Below are 16,157 nucleotides of genomic sequence, written 5' to 3' on the forward strand. Positions count from 1 at the left end.
CATTGTGGCAGACAGTAATCCTTCACAGACAACCAAATAGGTATACTCCTGCTTACATTTCAGCTCTCAGGAAACTACAGTAATACAATTTTTTTTTTTTTTTTTTAAAAAACATCGCTTTCTCAAATAACTTTACTGTCACTCGTTAATAATGACCTTGTCTGACTGTGAATTAGTTTTTTGTTGTTTTTTCCCTCTTATTTACTACAGGGAATTCCAGTGTCTGTTTTTTTAATGAGTATCGTGGATGTGCATTGCTGCATTGGAATGAACTGCTTCAAATCTGCAGTATGTGGCCTACTTTTATGCATGCATACAAGGGCTTTACCAGAAAGACCTATAACTTAATCCTCCATTTGAATGACTGTGAAGTGCTGGAGAAATGCTTTAGTGATAACTAATTTCACTTTAACTATTTATTAATTTTTTTTTTACCTGGAATACAACAGCAGTTTAATTTGGTTCTCTATCCAGGATACCACGTTACAACTCGATTACAATCCAAACCAGAGCTGGATTATGGGGAGTGGGGACCTTACGCTAACCTATATTTTGGGGGCCCTGTGTATATTATGGTGAATACTGTTACTGGCAAATCGGTTAATCCAGCCCTGCACTGGAGACAGACAGTGTGAGTGGAGCGGAGCGAGGCTATTCTATATGGAGCGGTGGAGTGGAGCGGGGTAGCTGCTGGAGCAGAGCAGATGTTTCCGGCCCGCTCCTTCACAGCACTGAGAAGAACTGAGCAAAGTTTTATTTTTCTTAATACATGTTCGGCCATGGAGTTCGCATAACATTTTAAAAAAATAAATAAATATGTGGTGACAAATACAGATGCAGTTACAATATTTTCCATCATGCCTGTGCATGGTAACCATTCATTTTTCAGTTTCAAACCAAAATTAGGAACTTTTATGTTTTGCAGACATGAGAACTGCATTTTAAAAATAAAAAGCTTTTATATTCAGTGTGATTGGCATTGCACTTATTAATAATAATGTATATTTATATAGCACATTTCACAGTGGACCACCATCACAAAGTGCTTTACAGAGGTAAGCTGTGAACTGTGCATTACAATAGGACACTGATTTAACATCTAATCCACAGGATGGAGCACAAGAAGGTTAAATGACTTGCTCATGGTCACACAGTGAGTTAGTGGCAGAGGTGGGATTTGAACCAGTAACATTGTAGTTACAAGCTATGGACTTTAACCACTGGCCCACACTGTCTCCTATATAATGCCTCATGGAGGGACAAATATATATTCTCCTGAATGTGGAGCTGCATTTGTGCCGCAGAAATGTGAGAAACGTCATCAGTGTGTCCACCTCTGTCTGTGGTTATCACATAGCCTCTATTGCTCTTATACAGTTCTATGGTGATGCACCAATACAGTGCTGTGAACAGGGTTTATATTTTCTGCACTCTTAAGAGCAGTTCATACACTACAGGGTGGTCTGTTAGCCCGGTTGAGACTCACTCATATCTCTCTATGAGATATTTGGATACAAACAAGCCCAGTATAAAGCTAATTTAATACGAATCATGTGCAAAATTTGAAATATGTGAGTGCGTCATACACGACATCATAGGAACCTGGTAAAAATATGTTAACTGCAAGATGATATTTTGTAACTTTTACTTTATTTTCAATTTACACATTTTTGCAGTGCCAATCAGTAATAATGAGTAAGCGTCTTCTAATTGAACTGGATAACATCTAACCACTTTATGTCAGCTTTTTTTCTTTGCTGATCATAGCTGGACATGAGACTTGTTAAACTGTGTATGCCTTTATTGCCTTGTGCCATATGACAGAAATCACATGCGAGTAGGGCTGTGTCCGAAGGTTCGTTCCATGAATACTATAAATCACACATTACATGTCACTCACATGCAAAATCCGATCTTTTGATTAGTATAATGCATATTAAGTAAACAAAAGTTGTTAATAAAATCCGCTACCAAATCGTTACACATTACGTACAACTGGAGCAGGGTATAGTATCCAAGTCAGTTGCTTGTACCAGCTCCAGTGGCTGTATTGCTTCAGTAAGATATGTACTGAATACCACATGTACATGACAGTGTAAGAGAAGTGCTATGATAGAATAGGTTTGAAACATACAAAATATATGATAACACTAATAATTTTAATTTCGAAAACTAGCACCGTCAGCCCCTCCCTGCTACAGCTTGTGTTATCCAGAGGCAAACCTTTAATTCCTTCATTCGACGTCTCGACAGCAAAGCGCTGTATAGTGTAAGCTGTAGTGAAAGAAATGTCTCGAAGCCCCTCTGCTGCTTGGGATTTTTTTGTTAAATACCCAGGTGACCAAAAGTAAAATGTTGAATGGAAACTGTGTAAGGGACTCGTATCATGAAGGCATAAGCAATCTCTGGGGTCACTTGACAAGCGTAAGTTTATATTGTTATTAGTATTATTAATATTTTTAGTAGTAGTAAAATGTGGCTGATAGCCTGCTTGGAACGGTGACTGTTAAATAAAGCTTTGTCCGCTGCAATTGGTGCCGCTGCAATGCAAGCTTAGTGTGTAGATTACAAGCAGCCTCAATTACATGTAAATAAACAATGTGTAATACTGTTATATATGACGTATTTTTAAACTACATGTGAATGTTTTATTCCGCTTATATGGATAACCTGTACAATAATAGGATGTTCAATCAAATATAGACTTGTAGCTATGGTGACGTCACCAATAAATTATGCCAGTGAGTACCATCGAAGGCTCGAACTTTCCTTCGGTAATGTGTTCCGAACCTTCGAAGGTCAAAATGTACCCTTCACTGCAGCCCTACATGCGAGTGATAATAATTAAATCCCACTGTTATTAATGACCATTTTAATTAACATTCAAACATCCATGGGAACATACAACACAAAATTATGCACTACGAAACAGACAAAAAAAGCTTTGGTCCCAGGCAGTAAAGTACAGAAGCAGCGAATGCATAACAGTACACTCACTAAGGTTAATGGGTCTGTGGTTTTGTTAGTAAAGCCCAGCAGCCAATATACACAATAGAAGCAGAATTATATATAATAAACAAAAACAATGTTTTCTTTTCATTTTTTTTTCCCAAACCTGTTCGTTGATCCCTTCTACGGACCAGCAGTAGCACTGCATTCCATAGAACAAAACAATGTGCCAGAGAAAAACACTATGGACTTAACTCCTTCTTGCCGGCTGCAGACATCCACATTTGAATTTCCTTCAGCCTCCCGCATTGTACACACTTACTTTTACCTGCCTTTTTTTCTAAAATTCCAATCCCTAAATGAAAAAGGAAAGTTTATATAATGTAAAGAGGCATACTGTGCACATTTGAGACAGGACTGGTTTTTAAATTGGCCCTAAAACTGAAATAAACAAACAGGTAAATTGAGCCTGATTCATACATTGCATCCTGCAGCCTCTGATGTAGAAGGACTAGGGACAGATCTCTCCCAGGAGGTAGAGGACACAGGCCATTTGGTTTGTACATTAGCAGGAAGCAGGAACCTTGTAACATTGGGAATGAAGTCCTCCGTCAACACAGTGTACATGCAGCACAAGTGTGATCTTCCCCATGTCCCTCTACCACTCTCACATTGGAAGTGTGTAATTCGGACACCTATGTCTAGTTTTTCAAAAGGTCGGTAAATAATTTTCCTTTACTAACCTCTCTTAAAGAGCATAGCTGTTTCTTCATGGCATCAAAGTAGCAAAAGTCTTCACATTTGATCTTGCAATATCTCGCAGAACCCCAGTGCATTGCTCATCCATTTTTTAGTTAGCAGGATTTTCAAAAGGATTTTTTTGCAGAAAATTCTCTCACCATTTTTTTTTTTTTTAAATTTATTTTTCTTATTTCTTATTCAATTTGAAATGTCAAATTATTTTTATTTCAACCTGGTTCAATGCTGTCACCCTGAGCTGACTTGGGAGGGATGAAGATGGACACATGTATCCTCTGACATGTGTGCTGTCAGCTGTCTGTTTCTTTTCACACTGTGGGCCCGCCTGCTGGGCCTAGCCAGTCTACAGGGGTTGCTGGTGTGCAGTGAGCCAAGGACACCCTGGCTGACCTAGATGCTCCCCACCAGGGTGGCGCACAATTGGCCAAGCGTGGTTGGCAGTGGAATAGCCTGGACCCGAACCAGCAACCTCCAGGCTATAGGGAGCCTCCTGCACTTCATGCAGAGTGCCTTTACTGGATGTGCCACTTGGGAGCCCCCACCATTAGCACTTTTAATGAATGTGGTGGAGATAGCATTTTGGAGATCAATGATTCTTGAAAGAAACCATCCCTTGTAGCTTCAGTTTTGAAAGCATTTAGAAGTCTGAAGGGTATCAAGGGTTTTGTTTTTTTATTGGGCCCTTAGTATTTGAGAAGAGTTGTTTATGTAGCCATTTATTTTACATCTGGCATTCATTCAACCCAAATACACAAGTCAGCACAGGCCCCTAGAATAAACTAAACAAAATAGTAGGTAAACATAATTTAAAGCTCATAACCCCTGTTCCCTTGGTGAAATAGCTTCTCAGTTTGAAATTGTTCTGTAGATATATTACCAATACTGTAAATGATACAATTGTTGCAATTACATTGGTTATAAAATATGAATTATTTATATCTGTGTTCAGAATTTGGAAACGATATAGATGTTCATTACAAACCAATGAGGGGCAAACTTAGCAAGAATGGACCTCAAAATCATATCAGATGTCGCTCTGCAAGCCTCTGCAATTAATTCAACTCATGTCATCTTGACACAGGCAGGCTTGTGGACGCACTGCTTCCACCTCTCTGAGCAGGTGCCTCTATTAGCCAGGTGCGTTCACTAAATCCTACAAGAAGACCATCAGTAAATGCTGTCAGAATGTTAGAAGTGTGTCTGTGTGAATGCAGGCCTTCCCTTCAGCACTGTTGCTCTGATCTAGTTGAATACATACCCTTTAAACCCTTCATCTATTCATTTGTGACACAGTCATCTGTCCAAAACTATACAACTGGAAAAAGGGGGGGGGGGGGGGGGGGGGGGGGGAGTTGGGGAAACAGGGGGGGGGGGGGGGGAGTTGGGAAACAGGCCAGCAAGGTTAAAAACTGCTTCAAGCCTGACTCCAAGAGGTTTTTGAATCAGTTAGAAGTTTGAAAACAGTGCTGGTCCCTTGAGGTTTGGGTTTGAACTGGTTTGCCCACCCAGCTTCTAAAGAGACAATGATTTATTAAACAAACACCAACTGTGCCACCTCTCGGCATTGATTTTCCTAAATAAAAGGGCAGCCTTTTTTGTCTACTCTTTGAGTGACTGTCCCTCTTCAATCAATGGAAAAGGTCATGTTCACAGAATGTTATACTTCAAAAGGCAGACAACCTGAGGTCAATCCAAAGTCACACTTAATACACTCCTGCCCTTTGATATCCCTTTGGGGACCAGTTTATTTTTTTTAAACAAAACTATAATCTGATTTACACATGCTTCATTTACATGCACAAGGAATTGATTCATTTACAAGCACATGGAATTGGTTCATCTGGAAAGCTGGTCCAGTAACTGTGCAGAAGGCTAAAAGAAAGTAATCCTGTTTGCATGGCTAAGGGCTGGGAATTGATTGCCTGTGCATGATTAGACACACTCTTAGGACAAGAAATATCTACCACTAATCACTACCATTAGGATTTGCCCTGCATACATCTACAGTATTCAGCAGCAAACAGGGAAACAAACTAGACAAATACATATATATATATATATATATATATATATATATATATATATAGGCATCCATTGCCTATATATCCGTTTGGTGTATAGAGTTCATGGAGTCCATCTGTTGTGCAATGGTAAATTGGTTTCACATAATTCAGATAAATACACCCTATCTCTGTAAGGGTCCCAACAGTTGGTTAGTGTGCATTCAAAGCAAAAGATACTAACCATGACAACACCAAGGAGCTTTCCTCGAATGTTTTTGTTGATTAAAGTACATACATAATATATACATATATATATATATATATATATATATATATATATATATATATATATATATATATATATATATATTTTTCCTGTATTAATATATATATTGTTGTTCTAGTTTGTTTCCCTGTTTGCTGCTGAATACTGACAAGAATATTAGTTTGTTTCCCTGTTTGCTGCTGAATACTGTAGATGTATGCAGGGCAAATCCTAATGGTAGTGATTAGTGGTAGATATTTCCTAGGTGTATCCAAGATAATTCACACTGATTGACCTCACTGGAGTCCAACAGACGGAAAACTTACATGTACTGTAAGACACTATTTACTTGATAAAGATACTATCTATCTGATATATATATATATATATATATATATATATATATATATATATATATATATATATATATATATATAGGCAGATACCTCTAAAATGATATTCCCAGATATCCACTGGTTCTCCTAGTGTCTTTATTGGAGTATTGACACAGAACAGATTTATTTAGCTGTAGCGTTGTGTTTCTCAGCCCTACCACAATCAATTATCTTCTGCTAATTTAACCCTTCCAGTGCCTTAGGCCTCTTATCATCCAATTATCAAATACAATGTCCTGAGAAACTGGATCAGCTGATTATTTATACAGTGCCTATAGGAAGTAGTCATCCCCCTTGGTCATTTCACAGTTTGTTGCGTTACAACCTGAAATCTTGATTCATTTAAATGGGATTTTTTTTCTTTGATTTATACAACCTACTCAACACTTTCAGTGTGCGAAAAAATGGGAGTGGTGGTGAAAAAACAAATCAATTAAAAATAAAAACCTGAAAAGTCTTCATTAGATAAGTATTCACCCCCTTTGCTATGAGATTCCTAAATAAGCTCGGGTGCAACCAATTGCCTTTAGAAAATTCACGCAATAAGTTCAATGGAGTCCATCTGTGTGCAATAAAAGTGGTTCACATAAGTTCAGATTAAATACACCTGTCTCTGTAAGGTCCCACAGTTGGGTAGTGCATTCAAAGCAAAGATACTACCATGAACACCAAGGAGCTTACAAAACAACTCAGGGATAAAGTTGCGGAAAGGCACAGATCAGAGGAAGGGTATAAAAAGATTTCAAAGGCATTGAATATCCCTTGGAGCACAGTTAAGTCAATCTTTAAGAAGTGGAAGGTATACAGCACCACCCAGAATCTGCTTAGAGCAGGCCATCCTCCCAAACTGAGCAGCCGGGTAAGAAGGGCATTGGTCAGAGAAGCCACCAGCTTGCCCCATCCCCGTGCCCATCCAACTTGACAGAGCTTGAATTTTGCCAAGAACAATGGGCGAATATTGCACGATCCAGATGTGCAAACTTACCCCAAAAGACTCACAGCTGTAATTGCTGCAAAAGGTGGTTCTACCAAGTATTGACTCAGGGGAGTGAATATTTATTTAACCAAGACATTTCAATTTTTTTTACTTTTCATTAACTGGTTCATTAAAAATTCTCCTGCCTCTTCAAAGTGTTGAGTAGGTTGTGTAAATCAAAGGAAAATAAATCCCATTTAAATGCATCAAGATTTCAGGTTGTAACACAACAAACTATGAAAACGTCCAAGGGGGGTGAATACTTACTATAGGCACTGCATATCTATTTTTGTCAATAAAACATTCATACTGAAGCTTGCCGCCTTGGGAATTCAACTATAAAATCTTAGACAGTGTTTGCGCAATTAAGCCCTTACTCCAATGGCACTCTGCCTGGCTATTTAGCCAATACAGTCTCACTTGTAACCTTCAAGATGGGGCACTGGCCCCACGAAATGTTGAAAGAGGTCACATTTCTGAAAGATTATTATTATTATTATTATTATTATTTTTATTTTTACAAAGTATCCTTTTGAAGAAGTCCCCTATATTACAATTACGATTTGGTGCTAAACAGGAAAATAAGCTGCACGTACTTAAAGCGTTCATGGTTTGATTAGTAAGCAAGCAAGCAAGCAAGCATCTGAATGCTTACTGTATCTTAAATTTTCAGCATTTTACAAATTACCTTTCTTGGCAACCAAAGATGCTTGGAAATATTCAGCCTGCTACCACAAGCTCCCTTAATATCCTGCAAGTATTTTCTTTACCGCTTTAATATTTTCCAGAAGAAATCTGAGCAGGCAGGCAGCCATTTATAGTTATTGTCAGTTCCCTTCACTGGTCCATGAAAACATCGACATTGACACAAAATTGCATGGAATGAGATTCCTAAACTGCATCCTTTTTTTTTCCTCTGGCTTCAGTGCTGCCTCCCCAGGTACCCTTGTGTTCTGTCTCTCTCAACAGCCACAGAGACGGGCAACTGCACACTCTCATCTCCTAATTTCTCTCCTGAACCCCCCCTCCCCAACCCAACCCTTAAACCATTAATTCACGGCTGCTGAACTCTGTTTGGTTAGGCCTCACCTACAGTACGTGACACACTGCTGACCTTGTTCTTATTACAGCACATTCTGTATCCACTGCCACCTGTTCACTTACCAGGCTCCAAACCCTTGAACAGATTTATTGGTTCAATGCAAGTGAATGTGAGAGGCACCTTGAATAATCAGCCATGAATGCTCAAGTCTCTTATGTACACTAGATTGGTTTATTGCTGTTTTACTGTATGGGGAGTCTTCTTTCAGCCCTCAAAATGCCAATGCGCATTTCTGCCACAGCCCATTGTGACTGGCCAAGAATGTTCCTGTCTTGTTTCCCACCACCCCAATCAAGTGCATTCCAAACACCTTGCTTTGCTGCCTTATTCAGCTAGTAGATTTTAAGGTGGCACTGATCTTTTATGCCTTAAGGAAGCATATTTAGTTTCATAGTGCAAACAATGATATTGGCTACAGTAATAAATACAAGGTTTGTAAATAAATCTGGCAAAATGAACAGCAGCAACAAAACATATTTTTTAAATATTACTCTATAAGGAAGTGGTGAGATGAATATTTATCTTTTAATATTCTTTCAAAATTAAATTACTTTCATGTTTTATCAGCTGTACAATATGGCACAAATCAAGGAAACAAAAACAGAGGCAGACACACTCTTCATTCATGTCATTGGTGTGATGTGTCACTTATTTCAGATGTCATTAACACAATGGTTTTCTTCACATGAGTCAGTTCACTCATTTGTAAGTTAATGCAAATGAAAGAACCATGGTTGCAAAGACATACTGTATTATACAGAAACCTATAAACTCAGGTAAGACTAGCGGTTAGATGTGACTCCTGTAATAAATCTGTCTGCTCAGACTGCTGGTCATTTTTAACATTTTCCCCCACACCTGAACAAGCTTGAACAGCATCAGGTCCCACAATAAAAGATGAACACATATTACAAATACAACAGTTATGAAGATGTTTAAATACATCCCTTTGTCATTTTTATGCAATAAAAAATCATATTTTGTTATGGATCCAAGTTTGTCAAAATGTAAAAACTTTAAAAGTTAAATAATATTTCCAGTATTATTTTCAGACAGATCAAAATAAGTAATAGCGGGTGTACAGTATAGTCACTAAGCAACAAAGTAAATCTGTAATCAGAGCTATGTTATTATACGCATCAAGAAACATTACACTAAAAGCTTTTGTGTATATTGCACAGGAGCTATGACGAAGAGGATAGCAAGCCATTCCAAGGACACCACGTAAATACTAAAGCCTAAATAATGTAAACAGGATTGGCCAGAAAACAGCACAATATATTATGTGAAAACAGTATTTTGTATAATCCGGAAATAAACAAATGCATAAATACAGCTAAAGCACAGCAATCTTACTCAATGCCACTACGGTAACTGCTTTACAAAAACATCACCTTTCTGTGCTTAGTGAAAATAGGAATCAGACTCCATTACTATGTGCAGTAATATGTAATAAAATAGATTTTTTTTTTTTTTTTTTTTACAGATGTCCAAATGATATTACCACCAAATTAGCATGCTGAACTGGGGGCTGCAGTGAGTTTTAATAGTGGTTTAGAATTAATTCAAGTTATACGTAGGCTCTGATTTTTAGCAAAATACAGTAAATTAGCAAGAAAAACACAGTTGCAGGAAGGCGGAGATAGATTATCATATAAATACTGGATAATCGATTCAGTAATTACATTTTTGTAACATGCATAGTTAAAAACATTATTTAAGTTTATCAATGAAACTGGGCTGAAAGCCCTTGCCTTGCTATTTACAGTATTTCTGCCAGACAAGCAGCGTGCATGGTCTTCTTTTCCTGCGCGTATTAACTCGCATCTGATTTGCTGGTCCTATTCTACCAGCGAATCAGTTTTGAAAATCCTTTGTAAGTACACCCCTCTGTGTATTTGATGTAAACAAACAAAAAGGCGTGGCTCCTTGAATCCAGAGCAGGATGATAGGCTTGTATTCCTGCCAAACAGCTTGTAAATAAATAGTACACACTGAAGAAAACTGACTGTTTTGCACTTCTGTTATATAATGAATATTTAATAATATTCAATAACGTTAAAAGAAATTGTAAAAAAAACTGATCAGTGATGTTAAACGCAATTTTAGAGTAACGATCAGCTTGACCTATAGTGGGTATGCATGGTATGGTAAATCCATTTTTTATTATTATTATTATTATTATTATTATTATTATTATTATTATTATTATTATTATGTTTTAGGCAGGGATTTCCGCACTGTGTGTTTCACAGATAGTGAAGGTTAGGTGACAAGATACAATGCTACAGCTGTCACTGAATAAAAAAAAATGGTTTTCATAAGCTTGTGTCTAGTTTACATAGACTACTTTACAAAGTACTGTAATCTGTTTGGAATAAATATTTTAGTAACACCCCTGTAGTATGTTAAACTTGCTTAGGTTTGTTGCGAATGTTTTTCTATTTCTTTTTTCTCGTGACGCTAATAAGGGGTAATTACCCGTCACATTCAATTGTTGTGCACAAGCTTTTACTTAACAGCAGTGATATTAAAATAATCACCTCGCGGGGAGAGGAATGGATTGAAAATGTGTGTATGTGGTACAGTCATCGATATTTATTAATATTAATAGAATGATTCAATTTTGTGTGCCCAACATCCAACATCGATGTACAGTATTTGAATGCAGGGACTGATACATTCTAGATAAAGTCTTGACCAACATACTTCCCCGAAGGGTTCACCGCGTAGTCATACATTTTCGTGAACGCACCGCACCTCACGTCCATGACGCAGTCCTGTTCCTTTGCCGACCGAGGATGGGAGCTCCCAGGGGACATCGCTCAATTGGCCGAACGCTGCCCAGGGGCATGGAGGGCTAGGTTGGCCAGAGTGCCCTCAGCTCACCACACACCAGCGACCCCTGTAGTCTGTCCAGGCACATGTAGGCTTGCCTGTAAGCTGCCCAGGGCTGCACTGTCCTCCAACGCTGTAGCTCTGGGTGGCTACATGGTGAGTCTGCTGTGTATAAAGAAGTGGGCGGCTGACAGCACACACTTCAGAGGACAGCATATGTTTGCTTCACCCCTCCTGAGTCAGCACACTTCAGTGGTAGTGGACTGAGCCTAAAAATTATTGTACATCTAAATTAAAAAGAACTGGTTGAATGAGCTGTTAGTAAATTGTGAGTCATTGTATTAGCTTTAGGCAAATTATTTTCTTTTTATGACCTATGATATCTCTCCCATCAGTGAGATCTAAAACCATGAATGCAGATGATGTGGTTAAGACGCTTGTTTGCGTTGCACAGGGTTACAGGTTTGCGTCCAGCCTCCATCCTGTTACACAAGCTCACAGCTCACAGCCCAAAATGGTCTGCTTTATCGCCCCAGTCTGTAGATAAAATTCCCAGATACTGAACATACACACAGAGCCTGGTTCTTAAAAGTATATCTTCAGAAATATTCCATCATAGTCCCCAGTGTACATCAGGTTAGACGGCTTCTCCAATAAATATATTCACCCCCTTCGAGTCTAATCAAACACAAAATTTAATTTGTTTAGAAGTGTAGTCTGCAACCTGGCACTGTGGGTAACGCAATGTGTGCATATACAGCCGTCTCATTCACATATGCAACAGCTTACCATATCTAGGTTATCAGTAACTGACCCATCACTGCCCTTCCCCAATACCACCCAAGGGTTAAACATGATGAAAGGCATGTCCTGTAAAATATATCAGATACAATCCCTGTCGGTTACATATTTACATGCTTAACTTCATTTAAAATATCAGCCATTCATGCGTTTGGGAATAAAAAAGTAAATTAAGGCAGAACATTTTTCCCTTGCCATTGTGTGTATATAATGGTGATACATCAAAGTCACACTACAAAAAACTTATCCAGCTCTATTGCTCCAACAAAACTAGAAGTCCTAACGTTGCAAATCTGTCACTTTAGCAAGAAACCCACATCTTAAAAATCGATCTGCTTAAGGGCATAATTCCAGGTTAGCGTTGATGCAATTGCACACACACACACACACTTTTCATTGTGAATTTGGTCTATCTGTGTTATATATAGATGAAGTAAAATCATGTATTTTCTACTGATGTTTGTTTACCAAAATAATGCATATCATTATATAATATATAATTGTTTGGCGAAAATCTACTATCAGTGAAGACGTGTTACAGGACACAATACAATTTTGTTCTTTATACTTTTTGTGTGATATCCATTTCTAACAGTAGACTTTCTTTTTTTCTGTCATAATATGCATAGTAACTTGACAGTACTTGCACACTTCAGTTGTACTTTCTTTCCTTTGCTGTCTTCCACAACGAAGTCCTTATGGTCACGGGTATATTCTTCTGGGGGCGTTGTGTGTTTAGACATTTCTGTTACTTTTTGCCACAATTTGCAATTGTGTTTTAAATTCCACAAGTGTGTAAATATTTAAATATTACCTATAGTACTGTAATAAGCAAGAACATATTCTTTAAATTATGCAAGCGTCTTACAATCCTCCAATAGAAATGTAGGGATTTTCTGCCACTCAGTAGTTAGGGTGGGTTTAAAATATTCAGAAAAATCACTGATAGATACAGCTCAGGAAGGAGGGACATTGCCTAACTGCATTGGGGATTTTGTATTTTTTTTCAACAGGGAAAGGGGTCATCAATGTGGACTGAGTTACCATTTCCAGTGTTTTTCCCAATGTTTATTGGATATCCACCGATTTCATTTTTTTTGTTTTTTTTGTTTTTGTATGAGGGGTATTTTATTGTTTTTTCTTGGTTAAAACCGGAAATCGGGAGCCCTAAATAGGATGTGTGAAAGTAGCAAATGTACAATTCCAACCAACTATGATGTCACAAGACATTGATAAAGCAACCCTTAGACAGCATTTATGTAACAGGGAAAGCGCATATTAAACATTTATACGCTGAAGGGAGTATTCCATCTGGTTTTAAAAGAAAATTGCTGTGATACAGTGCAGCAGAATCTGGAACAGTGTGACTCACTGTTGGTAGAGAACAGAAGATGATACTGTCAAGCTTCAGTACAATTTGGGAAAATGTTGATGACACAATCACATTATTTGCAATTTCTCTCCCTATCAAAGCGCTGTAAATTGCAGTAGATGTTTGCCTTTTTGAACAAATTGCCTGCGGAAATCGCCTTCTTCGCATATTGCATTTAGTGTACACAAAACAACCCGCATTCCCTTACGTGCAGCATTCTCTAACTCTCATTTAAATGTATCCCATCGATTACACTACCCAAATTAGAGCTGTGCAACACTAAGGTTAAAGGAAGATGTATTTATGATATTGTCAGTAAGCGAGTGCCATGCCACAGTACACAAAACAGAAATAAACCAACAGTGATGTACAGCTGCTGTATGCAGCACAGCTAAAGTATTTTCATTCCTCTTTTTTACTATGAACAGAAACAGAATCTTGAATTGCACTAGTTAGTTTTCAGATGAATCATCACAGTTATTTGGAAACATATCAAGGCAAGATGAATATTTCCACAGTCTTGTATTCCTAATTCCAGTAAACATACAGATATTAGCTATCTTTTAGTTTGCAATCTTCACCACCCATGTTGATCAGCATTACAAAAAGAATAAGTTCAGCTGACCTTAGCATTTTAAGCAGTTAACTATTGAAGTATGATATTCAAACCTGTTAAATTCTAGGCACCGCAGCAACGTTTGTTGTTATTTGCAGTATTTTAAAGGTAAATCACAGACTAACTACAAGAAACTGTTCTGTTTTAATACAATTTGGCATATTAATAACATGTTAAATTGATGCCACTCTCTGATGACATTCCACAATATATCGCTTAGCACATTATTTAATTAGTTAATACTATTTATTTATTTATTTATTTATTTATTTTAGCATTTTTAAGAAGTAATACAAACCTATAATACGACAACTTGGACAACATGCTCTCCTTGAAAGACGATTTTTTTTTTTCAAGGTCGTCTCTAACAGTGCAACACTTCAAGGCAGTATTAAGAAGATAGATAATCTTAGTAAGGGACTGCCGAATTTCACTGCCAACCAGATTCCCATTGCCAGTCGAAGGACTGCCCTGTGTCACGCACGCACTGCATTTACGCCAATCAGGCTAGCGATTCGAAGCACTGTGCCGCACTACATAATGTTCATTATCGAATCTTTATATTAAAAGTCTGTAGTCTATTTTACAAATCAACCCGAATAATAAAAAAAAAAAGGTATGCATTGTTGTCATTCCATATTTTAAAGATAATAATTGGAGGGCTGTTAATAATTGTTTCAAAATTAAATGAACTCTAGACATTTGGACAAGAGTGTTATAACCCCATGAAGTTCACTGACTTCTTAAAGTGTTCAATATAAAGACAAGTGTTATATATCAATAAATACACACAAAGTATATATATTATATATATATATGTATATATTATATATATATATATATATATATATATAGCTATAACATATATAATATATATATCTGTAAACTGTCTTAAATGTAAGTTTACAGTCTCCACATGGCAAGAAAATATATGCCATGTTTTATTTATTTTAACATATAACACTTCTGCATTTGGAGTCATGCTGCAATAAAGTGGGGGGGGGGGGGGGGCCAGGAGGTTTTTTTTTTTTTTTTTTTTTAAGCATGCTTTAAAAAATGGCTACTGCAGCTGAACTACCATATGCATCACATAAGAACACGTCTTACCTATATACATTGTGCAGATTCAGTGTACATTGACAGTGACATCATGTAGAAAATAACTATACTACCCCAAAACTGCTGCAACATTATGTTAGATTATATATATATATATATATATATATATATATATATATATATATATATATATATATATATATATGTATATATAATATATCTAACCCCTCTGCTCTCTCTCTTACTCCTCCTCTCTGGACCTCCTCTCGTCTAAAACCCGCTAGCCAATCATCTAGATCTCTACTCATGCACTCTCGCCTCAGGCACTCTCTTCTCCCTCAGACCTCTCGTTCTCTCTTCTTCCTCTCGTCCTGCTCTCTCATGTCCTCTCGTACAGCGTGTTACGTTATCTTTTCACGTAAGTTTTTTCGTGTTACAATTAAATTTTTCCTGTTTGTTGTTAAATTTTGCGGTAAACGTCCCTTGACAGTAGGGTGTCTTACTTGACTCTGTTGTCTAATTCAATTTATTGACCTCGTATAATTACATTAATCTGGAGCTCTTCTAATTGAATAATCGATATATATATAATATATATACATATATATATATATATATGATAGAGATATATATCTATATATACATATATATTAAACATTTTACTGTTTCAAAGTACTTTAAAATTAAAACGCAAGGAGGCAGATAATTTATTGTGTACACAGGATGGGCGTATGGGGGAGGGTAATAATGCGAAACGATACGAGTTGCGTATCCCAGTCAATACGTCCACGGAGATCTGTATTTAACAGTAAACACAAATAAATTAATGAATAAATGCTACCAATTCATTCAGAGGCGGCAATGATATACACATGGATATCACTATGACTAATCCAGATGAAATAATTATACACCATATTAAATAAATACATAAATAAATAAATATATATTTGATAAACCTAAACCTACGGCAATATAATAAAAATAAATAAATAAATAAATAAATAAATAACCCGCCACAT

The 16,157-nt window shown here is 37.1% G+C and overlaps 1 protein-coding gene across 6 annotated transcripts in view; it reads right to left on the reverse strand.

Annotated features, from left to right (window-relative positions):
• Positions 1-16,157, reverse strand: part of LOC121316738 (ryanodine receptor 2) — a 201,552-nt gene that overhangs the window by 184,397 nt on the left and 998 nt on the right. The window lies entirely within an intron of this gene.

Source organism: Polyodon spathula, chromosome 6 (genome assembly GCF_017654505.1).
Source record: "Polyodon spathula isolate WHYD16114869_AA chromosome 6, ASM1765450v1, whole genome shotgun sequence".
Taxonomy (NCBI): domain Eukaryota; kingdom Metazoa; phylum Chordata; class Actinopteri; order Acipenseriformes; family Polyodontidae; genus Polyodon; species Polyodon spathula.